Below are 25671 nucleotides of genomic sequence, written 5' to 3' on the forward strand. Positions count from 1 at the left end.
GTAGGGTTTTAAACTAGGTTAGGGTTTCAAAGTAGGGGTTTAAACTAGGGTTAGAGATTCAAAGTAGGGGTTTAAACTAGGGTTAGGGTTTCAAAGTAGGGTTTTAAACTAGGGTTAGGGTTTTAAAGTAGGGGTTTAAATTAGGGTTAGGGTTTCAAAGTAGGGTTTTAACCTAGGGTTAGGGTTCTTAAATAGGGGTTTAAACTCGGGTTAGGGTTTCAAATTAGGGTTTTAAACTAGGGTTAAGGTTTCAAAGTAGGGGCTTAAACTAGGGTTAGGGTTTCAAAGTAGGGGTTTAAACTAGGGTTAGGGTTTCAAACTAGAGTTAAGGTTTCAAAGTAGGGTTTTAAACTAGGGTTAGGGTTTCAAAGTAGGGTTTTAAACTAGGGTTAGGGTTTCAAAGTAGGGGTTTAAACTAGAGTTAGGGTTTCAAAGTAGGGTTTTAAACTAGGGTTAGGGTTTCAAAGTAGTGGTTTAAACTAGGGTTAGAGTTTCAAAGTAGGGGTTTAAACTAGGGTTAGGGTTTCAAAGTAGGGTTTAAATAAGGGTTAGGGTTTCAAAGTAGGGTTTTACACTAGGGTTAAGGTTTCAAAGTAGGGGTTTGAACTAGGGTTATGGGTTTCAAAGTAGGGTTTTAAACTAGGGTTAGGGTTTCAAAGTAGGGGTTTAAACTAAGGTTAAGGTTTCAAATATGATTTTAAACTAAGGTTAGGGTTTCAAAGTAGGGGTTTAAACTAGGGTTAGGGTTTCAAAGTAGGGGTTTAAATTAGGGTTAGGGTTTCAAACTAGGGTTAGGGTTTCAAAGTAGGGGTTTAAACTAGGGTTAGGGTTTCAAAGTAGGGGTTTAAACTAGGGTTAGGGTTTCAAAGTAGGGGTTTAAATTAGGGTTTGGGTTTCAAAGTAGGGGTTTAAACTAGGATTAGGGTTTCAAAGTAGGGGTTTAAACTAGGGTTAGGGATTCAAAGTAGGGGTTTAAACTAGGGTTAGGGTTTCAAAGTAGGGGTTTAAAGTAGGGTTAGGGTTTCAAAGTAGGGGTTTAAAGTAAGGTTAGGGTTTCAAAGTAGGGTTTTAAACTATGGTTAGGGTTTCAAAGTAGGGGTTTCAACTAGGGTTAGGGTTTAAAAGTAGGGGTTTAAACTAGGGTTAGGGATTCAAAGTAGGGGTTTAAACTAGGGTTAGGGTTTCAAAGTAAGGGTTTAAACTAGGGTTAGGGTTTCAAAGTAGGGGTTTAAACTAGGGTTAGGGTTTCAAAGTAGGGGTTTAAACTAGGGTTAGGGTTCTAAAGTAGGGGTTTAAACTAGGGTTAGGGTTTCAAAGTAGGGGTTTAAACTAGGGTAAGGGTTCCAAAGTAGGGTTTTAAACTAGGGTTAGGGTTTCAAAGTAGTGGTTTAAACTAGGGTTAAGGTTTCAACATAGGGGTTTAAACTAGGGTTAGGGTTTAAAAGTAGGGTTTTTTAAACTAGGGTTAGGGTTTCAAAGTAGGGGTTTAAACTAGGGTTAGGGTTTCAAAGTAGGGGTTTAAAGTAGGGTTAGGGTTTCAAAGTAGGGTTTTAAACTAGGGTTAGGGTTTCAAAGTAGGGGTTTAAACTAGGGTTAGGGTTTCAAAGTATGGGTTTAAAGTAGGGTTAGGGTTTCAAAGTAGGGGTTTAAACTAGGGTTAATGTTTCAAAGTAGGTGTTTAAACTAGGGTTAGGGTTTCAAACTAGGTGTTTAAACTAGGGTTAGGGTTTCAAACTAGGGTTAGGGTTTCAAAGTAGGTTTTTAAACTATGGTTAGGGTTTCAAAGTAGGGGTTTAAACTAGGGTTAGGGTTTCAAAGTAGGGTTTTAAACTATGGTTAGGGTTTCAAAGTAGGGGTTTAAACTAGGGTTAGGGTTTCAAACTAGGGTTAGGGTTTCAAAGTAGGGTTTTAAACTATGGTTAGGGTTTCAAAGTAGGGGTTTAAACTAGGGTTAGGGTTTCAAAGTAGGGGTTTAAACTAGGGTTAGGGTTTCAAAGTAGGGTTTTAACCGAGGGTTAGGGTTCTTAAGTAGGGGTTTAAACTCGAGTTAGGGTTTCAAAGTAGGGTTTTAAACTATGGTTAAGGTTTCAAAGTAGGGTTTTAAACTAGGGTTAGGGTTTCAAAGTAGGGATTTAAACTAGGGTTAGGGTTTCAAAGTAGGGGTTTAAACTAGGGTTAGGGTTTCAAAGTAAGGGTTTAAACTAGGGTTAGGTTTTCAAACTAGGGTTAGGGTTTCAAGGTAGGGGTTTAAACTAGGGTTAGGGATTCAAAGTAGGGCTTTAAACTAGGGTTAGGGTTTCAAAGTAGGGGTTTAAAGTAGGGTAAGTGTTTCAAAGTAGGGGTTTAAACTAGTGTTAGGGTTTCAAAGTAGGGATCTAAATTAGGGTTAGGGATTCAAAGTAGGGGTTAAAACTAGGGTTAGGGTTTCAAAGTAGGGGTTTAAACTAGGTTTAGGGTTGCCAAGTAATGGTTTAAACTAGGGTTAGGGTTTAAAAGTAGGGGTTTAAACTAGGGTTAGGGTTTCAAAGTAGGGTTTTAAACTAGGGTTAGGGTTTCAAAGTAGGGGTTTAAACTAGGGTTAGGGATTCAAAATAGGGGTTTAAACTAGGGTTAGGGTTTCAAAGTAGGGGTTTAACGTAGGGTTAAGGTTTCAAAGTAGGGGTTTAAACTAGGGTTAGGGTTTCAAAGTTGGGATCTAAACTAGGGTTAGGGATTCAAAGTAGGGGTTTAAACTAGGATTAGGGTTTCAAAGTAGGGGTTTAAACTAGGGTTAGGGTTGCAAAGTAATGGTTTAAACTAGGGTTAGGGTTTCAAAGTAGGGGTTTAAACTAGGGTTAAGGTTTCAAAGTAGGGTTTTAAACTAGGGTTAGGGTTTCAAAGTAGGGTTTTAAACTAGGGTTAGGGTTTCAAAGTAGTGGTTTAAACTAGGGTTAGGGATTCAAAGTAGGGGTTTAAACTAGGGTTAGGGATTCAAAGTAGGGGTTTAAACTAGGGTTAGGGATTCAAAGTAGGGGTTTAAACTAGGGTTAGGGTTTCAAAGTAGGGATCTTAACTAGGGTTAGGGTTTCAAAGTAGGGGTTTAAACAAGGGTTAGGGTTGCAAAGTAATGGTGTAAACTAGGGTTAGGGTTGCAAAGTAATGGTGTAAACTAGGGTTAGGTTTTCAAAGTAGGGGTTAAACTAGGGTTAGGGTTTCAAAGTAGGGTTTTAAACTAGGGTTAGGGTTTCAAAGTAGTTGTTTAAACTAGGGTTAAGGTTTCAAAGTAGGGGTTTAAACTAGGGTTAGGGTTTAAAAATAGGGGTTTAAACTAGGGTTAGGGTTCCAAAAAAGGGTTTCAAACTAGGGTTAGGGTTTCAAAGTAGAGTTTCAAATTAGGGTTAGGGTTTCAAAGTAGGGTTTCAAACTAGGGTAAGTGTTTCAAAGTAGGGGTTTAAACTAGGGTTAGGGTTTCAAAGTAGGGTTTTAAACTAGGGTTAGGGTTTCAAAGTAGGGTTTTAAACTAGGGTAAGTGTTTCAAAGTAGGGGTTTAAACTAGGGTTAGGGTTTCAAAGTAGGGGTTTAAACTAGGGTTAGGGTTTCAAAGTAGGGGTTTAACCTAGGGTTAGGGTTCTAAAGTAGGGGTTTAAATTAGGGTTAGGGTTTCAAACTAGGGTTAGGGTTTCAAAGTAGGGGTTTAAACTAGGGTTAGGGTTTCAAAGTAGGTTTTTAAACTAGCGTTAGGGTTTCAAAGTAGGGGTTTAAACTAGGGTTAGTGTTTCAAAGTAGGGATTTAAATTAGGGTTTGGGTTTCAAAGTAGGGGTTTAAACTAGGATTAGGGTTTCAAAGTAGGGGTTTAAACTAGGGTTAGGGATTCAAAGTAGGGGTTTAAACTAGGGTTAGGTTTTCTAAGTAGCGGTTTAAAGTAGGGTTAGGGTTTCAAAGTAGGGGTTTAAACTAGGGTTAGGGTTTCAAAGTAGGGATCTAAACTAGGGTTAGGGATTCAAAGTAGGGGTTTAAACTAGGGTTAGGGTTTCCAAGTAGTGGTTTAAACTAGGGTTAAGGTTTCAACGTAGGGGTTTCAACTAGGGTTAGGGTTTAAAAGTAGGGGTTTAAACTAGGGTTAGGGATTCAAAGTAGGGGTTTAAACTAGGGTTAGGGTTTCAAAGTAGGGGTTTAAAGTAGGGTAAGTGTTTCAAAGTAGGGGTTTAAACTAGGGTTAGGGTTTCAAAGTAGGGATCTAAACTAGGGTTAGGGATTCAAAGTAGGGGTTAAAACTAGGGTTAGGGTTTCAAAGTAGGGGTTTAAACTAGGTTTAGGGTTGCCAAGTAATGGTTTAAACTAGGGTTAGGGTTTAAAAGTAGGGGTTTAAACTAGGGTTAGGGTTTCAAAGTAGGGTTTTAAACTAGGGTTAGGGTTTCAAAGTAGGGGTTTAAACTAGGGTTAGGGATTCAAAATAGGGGTTTAAACTAGGGTTAGGGTTTCAAAGTAGGGGTTTAACGTAGGGTTAGGGTTTCAAAGTAGGGGTTTAAACTAGGGTTAGGGTTTCAAAGTTGGGATCTAAACTAGGGTTAGGGATTCAAAGTAGGGGTTTAAACTAGGATTAGGGTTTCAAAGTAGGGGTTTAAACTAGGGTTAGGGTTGCAAAGTAATGGTTTAAACTAGGGTTAGGGTTTCAAAGTAGGGGTTTAAACTAGGGTTAGGGTTTCAAAGTAGGGTTTTAAACTAGGGTTAGGGTTTCAAAGTAGGGTTTTAAACTAGGGTTAGGGTTTCAAAGTAGTGGTTTAAACTAGGGTTAGGGATTCAAAGTAGGGGTTTAAACTAGGGTTAGGGATTCAAAGTAGGGGTTTAAACTAGGGTTAAGGTTTCAAAGTAGGGATCTAAACTAGGGTTAGGGTTTCAAAGTTGGGGTTTAAACAAGGGTTAGGGTTGCAATGTAATGGTGTAAACTAGGGTTAGGGTTGCAAAGTAATGGTGTAAACTAGGGTTAGGTTTTCAAAGTAGGGGTTAAACTAGGGTTAGGGTTTCAAAGTAGGGTTTTAAACTAGGGTTAGGGTTTCAAAGTAGTTGTTTAAACTAGGGTTAAGGTTTCAAAGTAGGGGTTTAAACTAGGGTTAGGGTTCCAAAAAAGGGTTTCAAACTAGGGTTAGGGTTTCAAAGTGGGGGTTTAAACTAGAGAAAGGGTTTCAAAGTAGTGTTTCAAATTAGGGTTAGGGTTTCAAAGTAGGGTTTCAAACTAGGGTAAGGGTTTCAAAGTAGGTGTGTAAACGAGATAGGGTTTCAAACTAGGGTTAGGGTTTCAAAGTAGGGTTTTAAACTAGGGTAAGTGTTTCAAAGTAGGGGTTTAAACTAGGGTTAGGGTTTCAAAGTAGGGTTTTAAACTAGGGTTAGGGTTTCAAAGTAGGGTTTTAAACTAGGGTAAGTGTTTCAAAGTAGGGTTTTAAACTAGGGTTAGGGTTTCAAAGTAGGGGTTTAAACTAGGGTTAGGGATTCAAAGTAGGGTTTCAAACTAGGGTTAAGGTTTCAAAGTAGGGGTTTAAACTAGGGTTAGGTTTTCAAACTAGGGTTAGGGTTTCAAAGTAGGGTTTTAAACTAGGGTTAGGGTTTCAAAGTAGGGGTTTAATTTAGGGTAAGGTTTTCAAACTAGTGTTAGGGTTTCAAAGTAGGGTTTTAAACTAGGGTTAGGGTTTCAAAGTAGGGGTTTAAACTAGGGTTAGGGATTCAAAGTAGGGGTTTAATCTAGGGTTAGGGTTTCAAAGTCTGGTTTTAAACTAGGAATAGGGTTTCAAAGTAGGGTTTTAAACTAGGGTTAGGGTTTCAAAGTAGGGGTTTAAACTAGGGTTAAGGTTTCAAAGTAGGATTTTAAACTAAGGTGAGGGTTTCAAAGTAGGGGTTTAACCTAGGGTTAAGGTTCTAAAGTAGGGGTTTAAATTAGGGTTAGGGTTTCAAACTAGGGTTAGGGTTTCAAAGAAGGGGTTTAAACTAGGGTTAGGGTTTCAAAGTAGGGGTTTAAACTAGGGATAGGGTTTCAAAGTAGGGGTTTAAACTAGGATTAGGATTTCAAAGTAGGGGTTTAAACCAGGGTTAGGGTTTCAAAGTAGGGGTTTAAACTAGGGTTAAGGTTTCAAAGTAGGATTTTAAACTAAGGTTAGGGTTTCAAAGTAGGGGTTTAACCTAGGGTTAGGGTTCTAAAGTAGGGGTTTAAATTAGGGTTAGGGTTTCAAACTAGGCTTAGGGTTTCAAAGTAAGGGTTTAAACTAGGGTTAGGGTTTCAAAGTAGGGGTTTAAACTAGGGTTAGGGTTTCAAAGTAGGGGTTTAAACTAGGGTTAGGGTTTCAAAGTAGGGCTTTAAACTAGGATTAGGGTTTCAAAGTAGGGGTTTAAACTAGGGTTAGGGTTTCAAACTAGGGTTAGGGTTTCAAAGAAGGGGTTTAAACTAGGGTTAGGGTTTCAAAGTAGGGGTTAAAACTAGGGTTAGGGTTTCAAAGTAGGGGTTTAAACTAGGGTTAAGGTTTCAAAGTAGGATTTTAAACTAAGGTTAGGGTTTCAAAGTAGGGGTTTAACCTAGGGTTAGGGTTCTAAAGTAGGGGTTTAAATTAGGGTTAGGGTTTCAAACTAGGCTTAGGGTTTCAAAGTAAGGGTTTAAACTAGGGTTAGGGTTTCAAAGTAGGGGTTTAAACTAGGGTTAGGGTTTCAAAGTAGGGGTTTAAACTAGGATTAGGGTTTCAAAGTAGGGGTTTAAACTAGGGTTAGGTTTTCAAAGTAGGGGTTTAAATTCAGGTTAGGGTTTCAAAGTAGGGGTTTAAACTCGGGTTAGGGTTTCAAACTAGGGGTTTGAACTAGGGTTAGGGTTTCAAAGTAGGGGTTTAAACTAGGGTTAGGTTTTCAAACTAGGGTTAGGGTTTCAAAGTAGGGTTTTAAACTAGGGTTAGGGTTTCAAACTAGGGTTAGGGTTTCAAAGTAGGGTTTTAAACTAGGTTTGGGGTTTCAAAGTAGGGGTTTAAACTAGGGTTAGGGTTTCAAAGTAGGATTTTAAACTAGGGTTAGGGTTTTAAAGTAGTGGTTTAAACTAGGGTTAGGGTTTCAAAGTAGGGTTTTAAACTAGGGTTAGGGTTTCAAAGTAGGGGTTTAAACTAGGGTTAGGGTTTCAAAGTAGGGGTTTAAACTCGGGTTAGGGTTTCAAAGTAGGGGTTTAAACTAGGGTTAGGTTTTCAAACTAGGGTTAGGGTTTCAAAGTAGGGTTTTAAACTAGGGGTAGGGTTTCAAAGTAGGGGTTTAAACTAGGGTTAGGGTTTCAAAGTAGGGGTTTAAACTCGGGTTAGGGTTTCAAAGTAGGGGTTTAAACTAGGGTTAGGGTTTCAAAGTAGGGGTTTAAACTAGGGTTAGGTTTTCAAACTAGGGTTAGGGTTTCAAAGTAGGGGTTTAAACTAGGGTTAGGGTTTCAAAGTAGGGGTTTAAACTAGGGTAAGGGTTTCAAACTAAGGTTAGGGTTTCAAACTAGAGTTAAGGTTTCAAAGTAGGGTTTTAAACTAGGGTTAGGGTTTCAAAGTAGGGTTTTAAACTAGGGTTAGGGTTTCAAAGTAGGGGTTTAAACTAGGGTTAGGGTTTCAATGTAGGGTTTTAAACTAGGGTTAGGGTTTCAAAGTAGTGGTTTAAACTAGGGTTAGGGTTTCAAAGTAGGTGTTTAAGCGAGGGTTAGGGTTTAAACTAGGGTTAAGGTTTCAAAGTAGGGGTTTAAACTAGGGTTAGGGTTTCAAAGTAGGGTTTTAAACTAGGTTAAGGTTTCAAAACGGTGGTTTAAACTAGGGTGAGGGTTTCAAAGTAGGGGTTTAAACTAGGGTTAGGGTTTCAAAGTAGGGTTTAAGACAAGGGTTAGGGTTTCAAAGTAGGGGTTTAAACTATGGTTAGGGTTTCAAAGTAGGGGTTTAAACTAGGGATAAAGTTTCAATTAGGGGTTTAAACTAGGGTTAGGGTTTCAAAGTAGGGGTTTAAACTAGGGTTAGGGTTTCAAAGTAGGGGTTTAAACTAGGGATAAAGTTTCAATTAGGGGTTTAAACTAGGGTTAGGGTTTCAAAGTAGGGGTTTAAACTAGGGTTAGGGTTTCAAAGTAGGGGTTTAAACTAGGGATAAAGTTTCAATTAGGGGTTTAAACTAGGGTTAGGGTTTCAAAGTAGGGGTTTAAACTAGGGTTAAGGTTTCAAAGTATGGGTTTGAACTATGGTTATGGTTTCAAAGTAGGGGTTTAAAGTAGGGTTAGGGTTTCAAAGTAGGGTTTTAAACTAGGTTTAGGGTTTCAAAGTAGGGGTTTAAACTCGGGTTAGGGTTTCAAAGTAGGGGTTTAAACTAGGATTAGGATTTCAAAGTAGGGGTTTAAACTAGGGTTAGGGTTTCAAAGTAGGGGTTTAAACTAGGGTTAAGGTTTCAAAGTAGGATTTTAAACTAAGGTAAGGGTTTCAAAGTAGGGGTTTAACCTAGGGTTAGGGTTCTAAAGTAGGGGTATAAATTAGGGTTAGGGTTTCAAACTAGGCTTAGGGTTTCAAAGTAAGGGTTTAAACTAGGGTTAGGGTTTCAAAGTAGGGGTTTAAACTAGGGTTAGGGTTTCAAAGTAGGGGTTTAAACTAGGATTAGGGTTTCAAAGTAGGGGTTTAAACTCGGGTTAGGGTTTCAAACTAGGGGTTTGAACTAGGGTTAGGGTTTCAAAGTAGGGGTTTAAACTAGGGTTAGGTTTTCAAACTAGGGTTAGGGTTTCAAAGTAGGGTTTTAAACTAGGGTTAGGGTTTCAAACTAGGGTTAGGGTTTCAAAGTAGGGTTTTAAACTAGGTTTGGGGTTTCAAAGTAGGGGTTTAAACTAGGGTTAGGGTTTCAAAGTAGGATTTTAAACTAGGGTTAGGGTTTCAAAGTAGGGTTTTAAACTAGGGTTAGGGTTTCAAAGTAGGGTTTTAAACTAGGGTTAGGGTTTCAAAGTAGGGGTTTAAACTAGGGTTAGGGTTTCAAAGTAGGGGTTTAAACTCGGGTTAGGGTTTCAAAGTAGGGGTTTAAACTAGGGTTAGGGTTTCAAAGTAGGGGTTTAAACTAGGGTTAGGTTTTCAAACTAGGGTTAGGGTTTCAAAGTAGGGTTTTAAACTAGGGTTAGGGTTTCAAACTAGGGTTAGGGTTTCAAAGTAGGGTTTTAAACTAGGTTTAGGGTTTCAAAGTAGGGGTTTAAACTAGGGTTAGGGTTTCAAAGTAGGATTTTAAACTAGGGTTAGGGTTTTAAAGTAGGGTTTTAAACTAGGGTTAGGGTTTCAAAGTAGGGGTTTAAACTAGGGTTAGGGTTTCAAACTAAGGTTAGGGTTTCAAACTAGAGTTAAGGTTTCAAAGTAGGGTTTTAAACTAGGGTTAGGGTTTCAAAGTAGGGTTTTAAACTAGGGTTAGGGTTTCAAAGTAGGGGTTTAAACTAGGGTTAGGGTTTCAAAGTAGGGTTTTAAACTAGGGTTAGGGTTTCAAAGTAGTGGTTTAAACTAGGGTTAGGGTTTCAAAGTAGGTGTTTAAACGAGGTTTAGGGTTTAAACTAGGGTTAAGGTTTCAAAGTAGGGGTTTAAACTAGGGTTAGGGTTTCAAAGTAGGGTTTTAAACTAGGTTAAGGTTTCAAAATGGTGGTTTAAACTAGGGTTAGGGTTTCAAAGTAGGGGTTTAAACTAGGGTTAGGGTTTCAAAGTAGGGTTTTAAACAAGGGTTAGGGTTTCAAAATAGGGGTTTAAACTATGGTTAGGGTTTCAAAGTAGGGGTTTAAACTAGGGATAAAGTTTCAATTAGGGGTTTAAACTAGGGTTAGGGTTTCAAAGTAGGGGTTTAAACTAGGGTTAGGGTTTCAAAGTAGGGGTTTAAACTAGGGATAAAGTTTCAATTAGGGGTTTAAACTAGGGTTAGGGTTTCAAAGTAGGGGTTTAAACTAGGGTTAGGGTTTCAAAGTAGGGGTTTAAACTAGGGATAAAGTTTCAATTAGGGGTTTAAACTAGGGTTAGGGTTTCAAAGTAGGGGTTTAAACTAGGGTTAAGGTTTCAAAGTATGGGTTTGAACTATGGTTATGGTTTCAAAGTAGGGGTTTAAAGTAGGGTTAGGGTTTCAAAGTAGGGGTTTAAACTAGGGTTAGGGTTTTAAAGTAGGGTTTTAAACTAGGGTTAGGGTTTCAAAGTAGGGGTTTAAACTAGGGTTAGGGTTTCAAGTAGGGTTTCAAACTAGGGTTAGGGTTTCAAAGTAGGGTTTCAAACTAGGTTTAAGGTTTCAAAGTACGGGTTTAAACTAGGGTTAATGTTTCAAAATAGGGTTTTAAACTAGGGTTAGGGTTTCAAAGTAGGGTTTCAAACTAGGGTTAGGGTTTCAAAGTAGGGTTTCAAACTAGGGTTAGGGTTTCAAAGTACAGGTTTAAACTAGGGTTAGGGTTTCAAAGTAGGGGTTTAAACTAGGTTTAGGGTCTCAAACTAGAGATAGGGTTTCAAAGTAAGGTTTTAAACTAGGGTTAGGGTTTCAAAGTAGAGGTTTAAACTAGGCTTAGGGTTTCAAAGTAGGGTTTTAAACGAGGGTTAGGGTTCTAAAGTAGGGGTTTAAACTAGGGTTAGGGTTTCAAAGTAGGGTTTTAAACTAGGGTTAGGGTTTCAAAGTAGTAGTTTGAACTAGGATTAGGGTTTCAAAGTAGGGGTTTAAACTAGGGTTAGGGTTTCAAAGTAAGGTTTTAAACTAGGGTTAGTGTTTCAAAGTAGAGGTTTAAACTAGGGTTAGGGTTTCAAAGTAGGGTTTTAACCTAGGGTTAGGGTTCTAAAGTAGGGGTTTAAACTAGGGTTAGGGTTTCAAAGTAGGGTTTTAAACTAGGGTAAGGGTTTCAAAGTAGGGGTTTAAACTAGGGTTAGGGTTTCAAAGTAGGGGTTTAAACTAGGGTTAGGGTTTCAAACTAGGGTTAGGGTTTCAAAGTAGGGTTTTAAACTAGGGTTAGGGTTTCAAAGTAGGGTTTTAAACTAGGGTAAGGGTTTCAAAGAAGGGTTTTAAACTTGGGGTAGGGTTACAAAGTAGGCTTTTAAACTAGGGTTAGGGTTTCAAAGTAGGGTTTTAAACTAGGGTTAGAGTTTCAAAGTAGGGTTTTAAACTAGGGTTAGGGTTTTAACATAGGGTTTTAAACTAGGGTTAGGAATTCAAAGTAGGGTTTTAAACTAGGGTAAGGGTTTCAAAGTAGGGTTTAAAACTAGGGTTAGGGTTTCAAAGAAAGGTTTTAAACTAGGGTCATGGTTTCTAAGTAGGGGTTTTAACTAGGGTTAGGGTTAAAAAGTAAGGTTTTAAACAAGGGTTAGGGTTACAAAGTAGGGTTTTAAACTAGGGTTGGGGTTACAAAGTAGGGGTTTAAACTAGGGTTAGGGTTTCAAAGTAGGGTTTTAAACTAGTTTTAGGGTTTTAAACTAGGGTTAAGGTATCAAAGTAGGGTTTTAAACTAGGGTTATGGTTTTAAAGTAGGGTTTAAAACTAGGAGTAGGGTTTTAAACTAGGGTTAGGGTTACAAAGTACGGTTAAAAACGAGGTTTAGGGTTTCAAAGTAGGGTTTAAAACTAGGGTTAGGGTTTCAAAGAAGGGTTTTAAACTAGGGTTAGGGTTTCAAGCTTGGGTTTAAAATTAGGGTTAGGGGTACAAAATAGGGTTTTAAATGAGGGTTAGGGTTTCAAACTAGGGTTTTACATTAGGGTTAGGGTTTCAAACTAGGTTTTTATATTAGTGTTAGGGTTTCAAACTAGGCTTTTACATTAGGGTTAGGGTTTCAAAGTAGGGTTTTAAACTAGGGTTAGGGTTTCAAAGTAGGGGTTTTAAACTAGGGTTAGGTTTTCAAAGAAGTGTTTTAAACTAGGGTTAGGGTTACAAAGTATGTTTTTAAACTAGGGTTACGGTTTCAAAGTAGGGTTTAAAACTAGGGTTAGGGTTTTAAACTAGGGTTTTAAACTAGGGTTAGGGTTACTTAGTAGGGTTTTAAACTAGGGTTAGGGTTTTAAAGTAGGGTTTAAAACTAGGGTTAGGGTTTTAAACTAGGGTTTTAAACTAGGGTTAGGGTTACTTAGTAGGGTTTTAAACTAGGGTTAGGGTTTCAAAGTAAGGTTTTAAACTAGGGTTAGGGTTTCAAAATAGGGGTTTGAACTAGAGTTAAGGTTACAAAGTAGGATTTTAAACTGGGATTAGGGTTTCAAAGTAGGGTTTTAAATTAAGGTAAGGGTTACAAAGTAGGGTTTAAAACTAGGGTTAGGGTTTCAAAGTAGGGTTTAAAACTAGGGTAAGTGTTTCAAAGTAGGGTTTAACATTAGGGTTAGGGTTTAAAACTAGGGTTTTTACATTAGGGTAAGGGTTTAAAACTAGGGTTTTTAAATTAGGGTTAGGGTTTCAGAGTAGAGTTTTAAACTAGGTTTAGGGTTTTAAAGTAGGGTTTTAAACTAGGTTTAGGGTTTCAAAGTAGGGTGTTAAACTAGGGTTAGAGTTTCAAAGTATGGTTTAAAACTAGGGTTAGTGTTTCAAATTAGGGGTTTAAACTTGGGTTAGGGTTTCAAAGTAGGGTTTTACATTAGGGTTAGGGTTTCAAACTAGGGTTTTATATTAGTGTTAGGGTTTCAAACTAGGCTTTTACATTAGGGTTAGGGTTTAAAATTAGGTTTTTTAAATTAGGGTTAGAGTTTCAAAGTAGGGTTTTAAACTAGGGTTAGGGTTTCAAAGTAGGGTTTTAAACTAGGGTTAGGGTTTCAAAGTAGGGTTTTAAACGAGGGTTAGGGTTACAAAGTAGGGTTTAAAACTAGGGTTAGGTTTTCAAAGTAGGGGTTTAAACTAGTGTTAAGGTTTTAAACTATGGTTTTAAACTAGAGTTAGGGTTTCAAAGTAGGGTTTTAAAATAGGGTTATGGTTTTAAAGTAGGGTTTAAAACTAGGGTTAAGGTTTTAAACTAGGGTTAGGGTTACAAAGTAGGGTTTAAAACGAGGGTTAGGGTTTCAATGTAAGGTTTCAAACTAGGGTTAGGGTTACAAAGTATGGTTTTAAACTAGGGTGAGGGTTTCAAAGTAAGGTTTAAAACTAGGGTTAGGGTTTCAAAGTAGGGTTTTAAACTAGGGTTTTAAACTAGGTTTGGGGTTTCAAAGAAGGGTTTTAAACTAGGGTTAGGGTTACAAAGTAGGGTTTTAAACTAGGGTTAGGGTTTCAAAGAAGGGTTTTAAACTAGGGTTAGGGTTTCAAAGTAGGCTTTTAAACTTGGGTTATGGTTTTAAAGTAGGGTTTAAAACTAGGGTTAGGGTTTTAAACTAGGGTTAGGGTTACAAAGTAGGGTTTAAAACGAGGGTTAGGGTTTTTAAAGTAGGGTTTAAAACTAGGGTAAGTGTTTCAAAGTAGGGTTTTAAACTAAGGTTAGGGTTTCAAAGTAGGGTTTCAAACTAGGGTTAGGGTTACAAAGTATGGTTTTAAACTAGGACGAGGGTTTCAAAGTAAGGTTTAAAACTAGGGTTAGGGTTTCAAAGTAGGGTTTTAAACTAGGGTTAGGGTTTCAAAGTAGGGTTTTAAACTAGGGTTACGGTTACAAAGTAGGGTTTCAAACTAGGGTTAGGGTTTCAAAGAAGGGTTTTAAACTTGGGGTAGGGTTACAAAGTAGGGTTTTAAACTAGGGTTAGGGTTTCAAAGTAGGGTTTTAAACTAGGGTTAGGGTTTCAAGGTAGGCTTTTAATTTAGGGTTAGGGTTACAAAGTAAGGTTTAAAACTAGGGGTTAGGGTTTCAAAGTAGGGTTTTAAACTAGGGTTATGGTTTTAAAGTAGGGTTTAAAACTAGGGTTAGGGTTTTAAACTTGGGTTAGGGTTATAAACTAGGGTTTTAAACTAGAGTTAGGGTTTAAAACTAGGGTTAGTGTTTCAAAGTAGGGTTTTAACTTAGGGTTAGGGTTTCAAAGTAGGGTTTAACATTAGGGTTAGGGTTTAAAACTAGGGTTTTTACATTAGGGTCAGGGTTTAAAACTAGGGTTTATAAATTAGGGTTAGGGTTTCAAAGTAGGGTTTTAAACTAGGGTTAGGTTTTCTAAGTAGGGGTTTAAACTCGGGTTAGGGTTAAAAAGTAGGGTTTTAAACTAGGGTTAGGGTTTCAAAGTAGGGTTTTAAACTAGGGTTAGGGTTTTCAAAGTAGAGTTTAAAACTAGGGTTAGGGTTTCAAAGTAGGGTTTGAAAGTAGGGTTAGGGTTTCAAAAAAGGGTTTTAAACTAGAGTTAGGGTTACAAAATAGGGTTTTAAACTAGGGTTAGGGTTTAAAACTAGGGTTTTACATTAGGGTTAGGGTTTCAAACTAGGGTTTTATATTAGTGTTAGGGTTTCAAACTAGGCTTTTACATTAGGGTTAGGGTTTCAAACTAGGGTTTTACATTAGGGTTAGGGTTTTAAACTCGGGTTTCAAATTAGGGTTAGGGTTTCAAGCTAGGGTTTCAAATTAGGTTTAGGGTTTTAAACTAGGGTTTTACATTAGGGTTAGGGTATCAAACTAGGGTTTTACATTAGGGTTAGGGTTTAAAACTAGGGTTTTTAAATTAGGGTCAGAGTTTAAAAGTAGGGTTTTAAACTACGGTTTGGGTTTCAAAGTAGGGTTTTAAACTAGGGTTAGGGTTTCAAAGCTGGGTTTCAAACTAGGGTTAGGGTTTCAAAGTAGGGTTTTAAACTAGGGTTAGGGTTTCAAAGTAGGGGTTTGAACTAGGGTTAGGGTTTCAAAGTAGGGTCTTAAACTAAGGTTAGGGTTACAAAGTAGGTTTTAAAACTAGGGTTAGGGTTTCAAAGTAGGGGTTTAAACTAGTGTTAGGGTTTTAAACTAGGGTTTTAAACTAGGGTTAGGGTTTCAAAGTCGGGTTTTAAACTAGGGTTATGGTTTTAAAGTAGGGTTTAAAACTAGGGTTAGGGTTTTAAACTAGGGTTAGGGTTACAAAGTAGGGTTTAAAACGAGGGTTAGGGTTTCAAAGTAGGGTTTAAAACTAGGGTTAGTGTTTCAAAGTAGGGTTTAAAACTAGGGTTAGGGTTTTAAAGTAGGGGTTTGAACTAGGGTAAGGGTTTCAAAGTAGGGTTTTATACTAGGGATAGGGTTTCAAAGTAGGGTTTTAAACTAGGGTTAGGGTTTCAAAGAAGGGTTTTAAACTAGGGTTAGGGTTACAAAGTATGGTTTTAAACTAGGGTGAGGGTTTCAAAGTAGGGTTTAAAACTAGGGTTAGGGTTTCAAAGTAGGGTTTTTAACTAGGGTTATGGTTTCAAAGTAGGGTTTTAAACTAGGGTTAGGGTTTCAAAGTAGGGTTTTAAACAAGGGTTAGGGTTTCAAAGTAGGGTTTTAAACTAGGGTTAGGGTTACAAAGTAGGGTTTTAAACTAGGGTTAGGTTTTCAAAGTAGGGGTTTGAACTAGGGTTAGGGTTTCAAAGTAGGGTTTTATATTAGTGTTAGGGTTTCAAACTAGGGTTTTATATTAGGGTTAGGGTTTTAAGATTGGGTTTAACATTAGGGTTAGGGTTTAAAACTAGGGTTTTTAAATTAGGGTTAGAGTTTCAAAGTAGGGTTTTAAACTAGGGTTAGGGTTTCAAGTTAGGGTTTTAAACTAGGGTTAAGGTTTCAGAGTAGGGTTTTAAACTAGGGTTATGGTTTTAAAGTAGGGTTTAAAACTAGGGTTAGGGTTTCAAAGTAGGGTTTTAAACTAGGTTTAAGGTTTCAGAGTAGGGTTTTAAACTAGGGTTATGGTTTTAAAGTAGGGTTTAAAACTAGGTTTAGGGTTTCAAAGTAGGGTTTTAAACTAGGGTCAGGGTTTCAAAATAGGGTTTTAAACTAGTGAGGGTTTCAAAGTAGGATTTAAAACTAGGGTTAGGGTTTCAAATTAGGGTTTTAAACTAGGGTTAGGGTTACAAAGTAGGGTTTTAAACTAGGGTTAGGGTTACAAAGTAGGGTTTTAAACAAGGGTTAGGGTTACAAAGTAGGGTTTTAAACTAGGGTTAGGGTTTCAAAGTAGGGGTTTGAACTAGGGTTAGGGTTTTAAAGTAGGGTTTAAAACTATGGTTAGGGTTTCAAAATAGGGTTTTAAACTAGGGTTAGGGTTTTAATGTAGGGTTTTAAACTAGGGTTAGGGTTTCAAACTAGGGTTTTATATTAGGGTTAGGGTTTCAAACAAGGGTTTTATTTTAGGGTTAGGGTTTCAAAGTAGGGTTTTAAACTAGGGTATGGGTTTCAAAGTAGGGGTTTAAACTAGGGTTAGGGTTACAAAGTAAGGTTAGGGTTTTAAACTAGGGTTAGGGTTTCAAAGTAGGGGTTTGGATTAGGGTTAGGGTTTCAAAGTAGGGTTTTAAACTAGGGTTAGGGTTTCAAGAAGGGTTTTAAACTTGGGGTAGGGTTACAAAGTAGGGTTTAAAACTAGGGGTTAAGGTTTCAAAGTAGGGTTTTAAACTAGGGTTAGGGTTTCAAAGAAGGGTTTTAAACTAGGGTTACGGTTACAAAGTAGGGTTTTAAACTAGGGTTAGGGTTTCAAAGTAGGGTTTTAAACTAGGGTTAGGGTTTCAAAGTAGGGTTTTAAACAAGGGTTAGGGTTTCAAAGTAGGGTTTTAAACTAGGGTTAGGGTTACAAAGTAGGGTTTTAAACTAGGGTTAGGTTTTCAAAGTAGGGGTTTGAACTCAGGTTAGGGTTTCAAGAAGGGTTTAAAACTAGGGGTTAAGGTTTCAAAGTAGGGTTTTAAACTAGGGTTAGGGTTTCAAAGTAGGGTTTAAAACTAGGGTTAGTGTTTCAAAGTAGGGTTTTAACCTAGGGTTAGGGTTTCAAAGTAGGGTTTAACATTAGGGTTAGGGTTTAAAACTAGGGTTTTTACATTAGGGTCAGGGTTTAAAACTAGGGTTTATAAATTAGGGTTAGGGTTTCAAAGTAGGGTTTTAAACTAGGGTTAGGTTTTCTAAGTAGGGGTTTAAACTCGGGTTAGGGTTAAAAAGTAGGGTGTTAAACTAGGGTTAGGGTTTCAAAGTAGGGTTTTAAACCAGGGTTAGGGTTTCAAAGTAGAGTTTTAAACTAGGGTTAGGGTTTCAAAGTAGGGTTTGAAAGTAGGGTTAGGGTTTCAAAGTAGGGTTTTAAACTAGAGTTAGGGTTACAAAATAGGGTTTTAAACTAGGGTTAGGGTTTAAAACTAGGGTTTTACATTAGGGTTAGGGTTTTAAACTCGGGTTTCAAATTAGGGTTAGGGTTTCAAGCTAGGGTTTCAAATTAGGTTTAGGGTTTTAAACTAGGGTTTTACATTAGGGTTAGGGTTTCAAACTAGGGTTTTACATTAGGGTTAGGGTTTAAAACTAGGGTTTTTAAATTAGGGTCAGAGTTTCAAAGTAGGGTTTTAAACTAGGATTTGGGTTTCAAAGTAGGGTTTTAAACTAGGGTTAGGGTTTCAAAGTTGGGTTTCAAACTAGGGTTAGGGTTTCAAAGTAGGGTTTTAAACTAGGGTTAGGGTTTCAAAGTAGGGGTTTGAACTAGGGTTAGGGTTTCAAAGTAGGGTCTTAAACTAAGGTTAGGGTTACAAAGTAGGCTTTAAAACTAGGGTTAGGGTTTCAAAGTAGGGGTTTAAACTAGTGTTAGGGTTTTAAACTAGGGTTTTAAACTAGGGTTAGGGTTTCAAAGTAGGGTTTTAAACTATGGTTATGGTTTTAAAGTAGGGTTTAAAACTAGGGTTAGGGTTTCAAAGTAGGGTTTAAAACTAGGGTTAGTGTTTCAAAGTAGGGTTTAAAACTAGGGTTAGGGTTTTAAAGTAGGGGTTTGAACTAGGGTAAGGGTTTCAAAGTAGGGTTTTATACTAGGGATAGGGTTTCAAAGTAGGGTTTTAAACTAGGGTTAGGGTTTCAAAGAAGGGTTTTAAACTAGGGTTAGGGTTACAAAGTATGGTTTTAAACTAGGGTGAGGGTTTCAAAGTAGGGTTTAAAACTAGGGTTAGGGTTTCAAAGTAGGGTTTTTAACTAGGGTTAGGGTTTCAAAGTAGGGTTTTAAACTAGGGTTAGGGTTTCAAAGTAGGGTTTTAAACTAGGGTTAGGGTTTCAAAGTAGGGTTTTAAACTAGGGTTAGGGTTTCAAAGTAGGGTTTTTAACTAGGGTTAGGTTTTCAAAGTAGGGGTTTGAACTAGGGTTAGGGTTTCAAAGTAGGGTTATATATTATTGTTAGGGTTTCAAACTAGGGTTTTATATTAGGGTTAGGGTTTTAAGATAGGGTTTAACATTAGGGTTAGGGTTTAAAACTACGGTTTTTAAATTAGGGTTAGAGTTTCAAAGTAGGGTTTTATATTAGTGTTAGGGTTTCAAACTAGGGTTTTATATTAGAGTTAGGGTTTCAAACTAGGGTTTTATATTAGGGTTAGGGTTTTAAGATAGGGTTTAACATTAGGGTTAGGGTTTAAAACTAGGGTTTTTAAATTAGGGTTAGAGTTTCAAAGTAGGGTTTTAAACTAGGGTTAGGGTTTCAAATTAGGGTTTTAAACTAGGGTTAAGGTTTCAGAGTAGGGTTTTAAACTAGGGTTATGGTTTTAAAGTAGGGTTTAAAACTAGGGTTAGGGTTTCAAAGTAGGGTTTTAAACTAGGTTTAAGGTTTCAGAGTAGGGTTTTAAACTAGGGTTATGGTTTTAAAGTAGGGTTTAAAACTAGGGTTAGGGTTTCAAAGTAGGGTTTTAAACTAGGGTTAGGGTTTCAAAATAGGGTTTTAAACTAGAGTGAGGGTTTCAAAGTAGGATTTAAAACTAGGGTTAGGGTTTCAAATTAGGGTTTTAAACTAGGGTTAGGGTTACAAAGTAGGGTTTTAAACTAGGGTTAGGGTTACAAAGTAGGGTTTTAAACTAGGATTAGGGTTTCAAAGTAGGGGTTTGAACTAGGGTTAGGGTTTCAAAGTAGGGTTTAAAACTATGGTTAGGGTTTCAAAATAGGGTTTTAAACTAGGGTTAGGGTTTCAAACTAGGGTTTTATATTAGGGTTAGGGTTTCAAACTAGGGTTTTACATTAGGGTTAGGGTTTCAAAGTAGGGTTTTAAACTAGGGTATGGGTTTCAAAGTAGGGGTTTAAACTAGGGTTAGGGTTACAAAGTAAGGTTAGGGTTTTAAACTAGGGTTAGGGTTTCAAAGTAGGGGTTTGGATTAGGGTTAGGGTTTCAAAGTAGGGTTTTAAACTAGGGTTAGGGTTTCAAGAAGGGTTTTAAACTTGGGGTTAAGGTTTCAAAGTAGGGTTTTAAACTAGGGTTAGGGTTTCAAAGTAGGGTTTTAAACTAGGGTTAGGGTTTCAAATTAGGGTTTAAAACTAGGGTTAGGGTTTCAAAGTAGGGGTTTAAACTAGGGTTAGGGTTTCAAAGTAGGGTTTGAAACTAGGGTTAGGGTTTCAAAGTAGGGTTTTAAACTAGGGTTAGGGTTACAAAATAGGATTTTAAACTAGGGTTAGGGTTTCAAACTAGAGTTTTACATTAGGGTTAGGGTTTCAAACTAGGGTTTTATATTAGTGTTAGGGTTTCAAACTAGGCTTTTTTATTTGGGTTAGGGTTTAAAATTAACATCTTACAAATTACTTTTATATGTGTATGTGTGCCCTGAGGAAACTGTGGAGACAACATGCGCACAGTCACTGTTTGCGCATCTTGAAGAACTCATCAATATTATAAAAGAAAACATTTACTTTAGCAAAGGAAATGGACAAGTTATAGTATTTAATAATAAACCATAATCAGCAAAAAAAAACACAGTAATAGTCACACGCTACAAATTTGGAAAATAATCAAATAAAAAAAATTTGTGACTGAAAAGTCCTGGCTGTACCTAATCAATTGGCCAAGATGGCCGCTGCCCCGGGTGGGCGGAGGGGAGAGAATCCTTAGTGTACCTAATTATTTGGCCAAGATGGCCGCCGCCCTGGGTGGGCGGAGTAGCGAGAATCCAAGGTGTACCTAATTAATTGGCCAAGATGGCCGCCGCCCTGGGTGGGCGGAGTGGCAAGAATCCAGGGTGTACCTAATGAATTGACCAGAATCCTGGGTGTACCTAATCAATTGGCCAAGATAGTAAAAAAGAAACCAAACCAAACTAAACTAGGGTAAGGGTTTCAAACTAAGGTTAGGGTTTTAAACTAGGGTTAGGGTTTCAAAGTAGAGTTTTAAACTAGGGTTAGGGTTTCAAAGTAGGGTTTGAAAGTAGGGTTAGGGTTTCAAAGTAGGGTTTTAAACTAGAGTTAGGGTTACAAAATAGGGTTTTAAACTAGGGTTAGGGTTTAAAACTAGGGTTTTACATTAGGGTTAGGGTTTTAAACTCGGGTTTCAAATTAGGGTTAGGGTTTCAAGCTAGGGTTTCAAATTAGGTTTAGGGTTTTAAACTAGGGTTTTACATTAGGGTTAGGGTTTCAAACTAGGGTTTTACATTAGGGTTAGGGTTTAAAACTAGGGTTTTTAAATTAGGGTCAGAGTTTCAAAGTAGGGTTTTAAACTAGGATTTGGGTTTCAAAGTAGGGTTTTAAACTAGGGTTAGGGTTTCAAAGTTGGGTTTCAAACTAGGGTTAGGGTTTCAAAGTAGGGTTTTAAACTAGGGTTAGGGTTTCAAAGTAGGGGTTTGAACTAGGGTTAGGGTTTCAAAGTAGGGTCTTAAACTAAGGTTAGGGTTACAAAGTAGGCTTTAAAACTAGGGTTAGGGTTTCAAAGTAGGGGTTTAAACTAGTGTTAGGGTTTTAAACTAGGGTTTTAAACTAGGGTTAGTGTTTCAAAGTAGGGTTTTAAACTATGGTTATGGTTTTAAAGTAGGGTTTAAAACTAGGGTTAGGGTTTCAAAGTAGGGTTTAAAACTAGGGTTAGTGTTTCAAAGTAGGGTTTAAAACTAGGGTTAGGGTTTTAAAGTAGGGGTTTGAACTAGGGTAAGGGTTTCAAAGTAGGGTTTTATACTAGGGATAGGGTTTCAAAGTAGGGTTTTAAACTAGGGTTAGGGTTTCAAAGAAGGGTTTTAAACTAGGGTTAGGGTTACAAAGTATGGTTTTAAACTAGGGTGAGGGTTTCAAAGTAGGGTTTAAAACTAGGGTTAGGGTTTCAAAGTAGGGTTTTTAACTAGGGTTAGGGTTTCAAAGTAGGGTTTTAAACTAGGGTTAGGGTTTCAAAGTAGGGTTTTAAACTAGGGTTAGGGTTTCAAAGTAGGGTTTTAAACAAGGGTTAGGGTTTCAAAGTAGGGTTTTAAACTAGGGTTAGGGTTACAAAGTAGGGTTTTAAACTAGGGTTAGGTTTTCAAAGTAGGGGTTTGAACTAGGGTTAGGGTTTCAAAGTAGGGTTTTATATTAGTGTTAGGGTTTCAAACTAGGGTTTTATAGTAGGGTTAGGGTTTTAAGATAGGGTTTAACATTAGGGTTAGGGTTTAAAACTACGGTTTTTAAATTAGGGTTAGAGTTTCAAAGTAGGGTTTTATATTAGTGTTAGGGTTTCAAACTAGGGTTTTATATTAGAGTTAGGGTTTCAAACTAGGGTTTTATATTAGGGTTAGGGTTTTAAGATAGGGTTTAACATTAGGGTTAGGGTTTAAAACTAGGGTTTAAAATTAACATCTTACAAATTACTTTTATATGTGTATGTGTGCCCTGAGGAAACTGTGGAGACAACATGCGCACAGTCACTGTTTGCGCATCTTGAAGAACTCATCAATATTATAAAAGAAAACATTTACTTTAGCAAAGGAAATGGACAAGTTATAGTATTTAATAATAAACCATAATCAGCAAAAAAAAACACAGTAATAGTCACACGCTACAAATTTGGAAAATAATCAAATAAAAAAAATTTGTGACTGAAAAGTCCTGGCTGTACCTAATCAATTGGCCAAGATGGCCGCTGCCCCGGGTGGGCGGAGGGGAGAGAATCCTTAGTGTACCTAATTATTTGGCCAAGATGGCCGCCGCCCTGGGTGGGTGGAGTGGCGAGAATCCAAGGTGTACCTAATTAATTGGCCAAGATGGCCGCCGCCCTGGGTGGGCGGAGTGGCAAGAATCCAGGGTGTACCTAATGAATTGACCAGAATCCTGGGTGTACCTAATCAATTGGCCAAGATAGTAAAAAAGAAACCAAACCGAAGTAAATCGCGCATTTAGCTAGCGCTGCATTAGTGACGTCACCGGCAAGCGCGAAGGCGCTTCTATCAATTTTATTATTTCTTTAATCTTAAAGTATCTTGCTTTTATATTCTTAGGTTTATTCACGTTTTTACAATTTCCGTCCATTCATTTGTATATTTCAATAACATATTTAATCATTTCTTTCCAATGTTTTACCGTCAAATTTTTTTATCATATAACTTTATTGAACAAATGTCAATGGACAATTTCCAGCCAATCCTGTAGCGTGACATCATCTGTAGGCGACCCCGATACAATCTAGCAGACCGATCACATCCGGTACCGACACCAAACCATGTCTCGAGTCACAGGACACTGTCAGTGCTGATCCACACCACTTTAGGTGAGGATGGCGGCTGCCATACAGATTCGTGTCCAAACCCCCGAACTATCCCTTTAAAGTACATTTCAATTCAGCTATAATTGAGTACATACATACTACAAGACTTATATAGCTTAACAGAAAAAAAGTTACAAACATCTACTGAGAGTTGTTTTATTTTTCGCATTGAGCAGAAGCTTCATTATTTATTTATTTACAGCGCGGTTAGACCCGTGCTGCTCGCAACCCAGACCTACGTGCCCCTAGCGCTTGCCAGCCCTTGTTAAAGTATAACAAAACGTGTGACTTCATTGTTTACATGATTAGCGGATAGCATCAATACAATGTCTGCCTTGCTGAGTTGGAGTCTTCAGGAAGGGGGGTTTAGTAAAATTCTGAGCTAGATACAAATTCCGACATATTCTGTGTACCTTACACGCATCAGTAGTTGTAGCAGAAGCAGTACACCGGTCACCGGAGATTTTTGCAGTGGCGAAAGTGGATGGGAAGGATCGTGGTCTTTATGAAAGTGTGGGATACATGTTCCTCGTACCCTCAGAGCCAACTTTATGGCGAACAACTTCCTGACAGAAGGTGGAGCGGTGAGCGACCTGGCTTCGAATGAGAGCGCGTCATCCAAGATCATAATCATTTGTTTTATGCAAATTATGTTGCTGAATTTTAGTCTTGCAAGGCAACAAAATTACTTTCACAAACAAAGGAAAAGCAAATCATAATATATATATATATTTTTTTTTTTTAAACTATAAATAAATAGATAAAGGGGCACTTTGGGCCAATAACCCCGCCAAGCTCCTTTAGCCATGTTGTGGCTACATTCACCATCGAAACTAAACAAAACATCAAGTAAAATTATAATAAAAATATAAATTTGTTGGGGAAAAATATATATAAACATTTTTTTCAGGTAATACCACATGATGTCCAAATACATACATGTTGCTAAAAAGTTATTTATTTATTTATTTTACATAGTTGTGAGACAAACCTGATAGATGCTTCCATGGGTTCTTGGTTGTCTTGTGGATGATACAAACTCCTGTCTTTAAATGTATTTCAAAATAAAAGTCCCACATTGGCTATTTCTTTTTGGTTGCACCACATGATAATTCAATGGGCCTCGTCTGACAAATGCATCTCTCAATGGCCCATGTATTAAAAAAAAAAAATAGCCTTCAACATAAAGGGTTTAAATAATCAAAGAATAACCTCATACCCTCGTACATAAAAAAGACAGTTCAAGCTCAAGGATGGCACAAATTGGATTCACAGCAAACCAAAATTAAGTGCAAAAACTTATTTGTCCAGAAAAATCAACTCACTCAAAATATGAATAATATTCTGGTACTATGTTTGTCCTGCATGTCATTCCAGATCTGAAAAAAAGAAGAAGTTTTTCTCATAGCAATATGCCGGTATACTCTTTTATTGTCAGATTTAGTTGAGCATGCCTTTAAGTCCTCCCTATGTGCATGGCAAGCATACGCCACTCTTGATAAACTGGAACACTTGGCATCTCCTCTGTTGCACATGGAGAAGTTAGAACTCCATCAGGCTAAGGCCAGGATCTGCTGTTGGGTTACCGTTGTATTGATCTCAATTTCGCATTCCGGGCATATTCCACTGGTTAAATCAATGAGGAACTGTGAGAGAACAAACATTCATAATAAGAGCAAGAATGTGTACTTCTTTGCTGGGCGCGTCATGTATTGCATGCACTTACTTGTTGGATGATCTCTGTCACGTTAACTCCCAGGGCATGGATAACCTGAGCTTTTATATGCCCGTACACTGTTGGGCAATACGAAGAAACACAACAACTAAATTACTTATTTCTTTACTCTTTAGTTGAACGTGACTTGCTTTAGTCCACAACAAAATTATGCATAATGTCGATGGAAAACTGCTGTTTTTCTCTTTGAGTGGCAATATTATGTCATCAGCCCAATTAAAGTGATATCTAGACTACTACAACCATTAAGTGGAATAACATCGAGACGCTTCTGAGTCTGTTGGTGAGTTTTCACAGCATTTTCTCACAGCGCATGAGTGATAGCAACCATTTGTGCTTTGCTGGCATCTACTGGTGAAGGCACAGCAATGCTAGTTGTTTTTGATGAACAAGTAGATTTGCTCCCAGTGATTGGCAGTACATGGACCATGTGAGCACATGTGCGTGTGATGTCACAGTACCTCTTCCTCCTCCAGTGGGTTCCTCTTGGAGAACTACCAACAAAAGACAACAATTCTATTATTTCACATCTGAGTGGTAGTAGTCAAAATAGATTTTGTTCCTTTCAAGAAAAAGCCCGACAAAACATTTGTTAAAATTACTGTGTGGTAGAATGTGGGAAATTGAGAGCTTTATATATTAGTTGATGATGGCAAGGAAAATGATCGACTAATTAATCAATGATGTGACTGGTGAGGCATGGGCTTTTTTGAAGTCAAGAATAAAACTATGAATCCAAAATAGAATATTAGCCTCTATTTCAATTTTTACCTTAATTGGAACATTTGTTTTCAAAGCTTTTAATTGTGCTTTAATCAACACCACACTGTAAAAAAAATAAAAAGGCTTTACATTCCAGAATGAAGATTTCTGGTCAACTACTTGCATATGATCTTCCGTGTACATGCTCCGCTACCTTCATCAGATCGATGTAAACATGTGATTTATCAAGACGAAGTTCATTGATCTGTTCTATAGTTTTTACACTTAAAGCAACATCTTGATTGAAAACAAGCTACTAGTACTTTAAAACAAGTTCTCCCATCGTAGACGTTTTTTATTTTTTGCTAACCTGGTTATGAAAGCCCCGATTATAAATGTAACCACTGGTAACATAACTGCATGTCTGTTTGTAAGTTGTAACAAACCAATCCGTGTTAAAATCAGTAAATATTTTTTTCAGTTAGGATCAGTGTTCCCGATAATTTTCTATGTGTGTTCCATGTTTCTGGGGCAATGGCACTTGAGGGTTTGAGCTTTCCAAGTAGATCACTGTTCTGGTGTACAATGTGCAAAGTGTAGGTGTGGGACTTTACTTATGTCGTCGTTAGCTGAAAAGGAAATAAAAGAGAAAAACATGTTATTTATCCCATTATACTTGAGGAATGTACAGCATTGGTTATACATTAGGATTTTGTGAAAAAAAGTGGAAATGATTTTGGTTATGAGATAATGATGAAGGTTGAGAAGTGGCAGCCAGATGAACGGCAAGTAGTGCA

General features: G+C 37.6%; 1 long non-coding RNA gene across 1 annotated transcript; it reads right to left on the bottom strand.

Moving 5' to 3' along the window:
- Window positions 1-23373: 23373 nt before the first annotated feature.
- Window positions 23374-25030, bottom strand: LOC147155476 (uncharacterized). Its single transcript, XR_015092306.1, has 2 exons — window positions 24164-25030; window positions 23374-24083 (listed from the first exon to the last, which is right to left on the bottom strand). It is a non-coding gene; the product is annotated as an uncharacterized LOC147155476 (long non-coding RNA).
- Between the last annotated feature and the right edge of the window lie 641 nt (window positions 25031-25671).

The sequence above is a fragment of the Leptonotus elevatus genome, chromosome 22 (genome assembly GCF_054856555.1).
Source record: "Leptonotus elevatus isolate MCC_2025b chromosome 22, RoL_Lele_1.0, whole genome shotgun sequence".
Classification (NCBI taxonomy): domain Eukaryota; kingdom Metazoa; phylum Chordata; class Actinopteri; order Syngnathiformes; family Syngnathidae; genus Leptonotus; species Leptonotus elevatus.